Here is a 2,500-nt window from a genome sequence, read left to right as displayed (position 1 = left end):
TCTCTGTTTTCTGTTAGTCGTATTGTTAAACCCTTGTGAACAAGCTGGGGAGGGTGTGCGAGTTCGGCCAGTTGAACAACGTCCAACGGTGATGTGTCCGCAAATTTCCTGTCGATGACAATATTGTTCACTCTGAATGCGGTTAGGTTTGTATGTGTAAGGACCATCCAGTCATCGTGGGCTTCCAGTGCTTGTGATATGTCTTCGTTGGATGGGTGCGAATGTGGGATAAGAACTGTGTCTTGTACGAAGTCAGCTAACTGTGCAAACGCATGAAATGATAAACGAACGTTTTCGTGTAATGACCGAACGTCTTCGAAACGACTTTCGAAACAACGAGAAACCGATAGATATTTTGGCGAGAGAAACGCGGCAGGAAGCGACACCATCCGGCCAATGTCGGCCCGGTTGATCATTTACATCCAAAAAATTGTACACCCGGAGCCCTTTTTTGCAATACTTCTCTGCGAGAACAGAGAAACGCGGCAGGAAGCGACACCTTCCGGCCAATGTCGGCCCGGTTGATCATACATATCCAAAAAATTGTACACCCGGACCCCTTTTTTTACCCCTTTTTTGCAATACTTCTTTGCGAGAACAGAGAAACGCGGCAGGAAGCGACACCATCCGGCCAATGTAGGCCCGGTTGATCATTTACACCCAAAAAATTGTACACCCGGACCCCTTTTTTGCAATACTTCTCTGCGAGAACAGAGAAACGCGGCAGGAAGCGACACCATCCGGCCAATGTCGGCCCGGTTGATCATTTACACCCAAAAAATTGTACACCCGGACCCCTTTTTTGCAATACTTCTCTGCGAAAACAGAAGAACGCGGCAGGAAGCGACACCATCCGGCCAATGTAGGCCCGGTTGATCATTTACACCCAAAAAATTGTACACCCGGACCCCTTTTTTGCAATACTTCTCTGCGAGAACAGAGAAACGCGGCAGGAAGCGACACCATCCGGCCAATGTCGGCCCGGTTGATCATTTACACCCAAAAAATTGTACACCCGGACCCCTTTTTTGCAATACTTCTCTGCGAAAACAGAAGAACGCGGCAGGAAGCGACACCATCCGGCCAATGTAGGCCCGGTTGATCATTTACACCCAAAAAATTGTACACCCGGACCCCTTTTTTGCAATACTTCTCTGCGAGAACAGAGAAACGCGGCAGGAAGCGACACCATCCGGCCAATGTCGGCCCGGTTGATCATTTGCACCCAAAAAATTGTACACCCGGACCCCTTTTTTGCAATACTTCTCTGCGAGAACAGAGAAACGCGGCAGGAAGCGACACCTTCCGGCCAATGTCGGCCCGGTTGATCATACATATCCAAAAAATTGTACACCCGGACCCCTTTTTTTACCCCTTTTTTGCAATACTTCTTTGCGAGAACAGAGAAACGCGGCAGGAAGCGACACCATCCGGCCAATGTAGGCCCGGTTGATCATTTACACCCAAAAAATTGTACACCCGGACCCCTTTTTTGCAATACTTCTCTGCGAGAACAGAGAAACGCGGCAGGAAGCGACACCATCCGGCCAATGTCGGCCCGGTTGATCATTTACACCCAAAAAATTGTACACCCGGACCCCTTTTTTGCAATACTTCTCTGCGAAAACAGAAGAACGCGGCAGGAAGCGACACCATCCGGCCAATGTAGGCCCGGTTGATCATTTACACCCAAAAAATTGTACACCCGGACCCCTTTTTTGCAATACTTCTCTGCGAGAACAGAGAAACGCGGCAGGAAGCGACACCATCCGGCCAATGTCGGCCCGGTTGATCATTTACACCCAAAAAATTGTACACCCGGACCCCTTTTTTGCAATACTTCTCTGCGAAAACAGAAGAACGCGGCAGGAAGCGACACCATCCGGCCAATGTAGGCCCGGTTGATCATTTACACCCAAAAAATTGTACACCCGGACCCCTTTTTTGCAATACTTCTCTGCGAGAACAGAGAAACGCGGCAGGAAGCGACACCATCCGGCCAATGTCGGCCCGGTTGATCATTTGCACCCAAAAAATTGTACACCCGGACCCCTTTTTTGCAATACTTCTCTGCGAGAACAGAGAAACGCGGCAGGAAGCGACACCATCCGGCCAATGTCGGCCCGGTTGATCATTTACACCCAAAAAATTGTACACCCGGACCCCTTTTTTGCAATACTTCTCTGCGAAAACAGAAGAACGCGGCAGGAAGCGACACCATCCGGCCAATGTAGGCCCGGTTGATCATTTACACCCAAAAAATTGTACACCCGGACCCCTTTTTTGCAATACTTCTCTGCGAGAACAGAGAAACGCGGCAGGAAGCGACACCATCCGGCCAATGTCGGCCCGGTTGATCATTTGCACCCAAAAAATTGTACACCCGGACCCCTTTTTTGCAATACTTCTCTGCGAGAACAGAGAAACGCGGCAGGAAGCGACACCATCCGGCCAATGTCGGCCCGGTTGATCATTTGCACCCAAAAAATTGTACACCCGG

Source organism: Phallusia mammillata, chromosome 6, assembly GCF_965637545.1.
Source record: "Phallusia mammillata chromosome 6, kaPhaMamm4.hap1.1, whole genome shotgun sequence".
Classification (NCBI taxonomy): Eukaryota; Metazoa; Chordata; class Ascidiacea; order Phlebobranchia; family Ascidiidae; genus Phallusia; species Phallusia mammillata.
The sequence above is the reverse complement of the archived record's forward strand: the minus strand, read 5'-3'. Positions refer to the sequence as shown.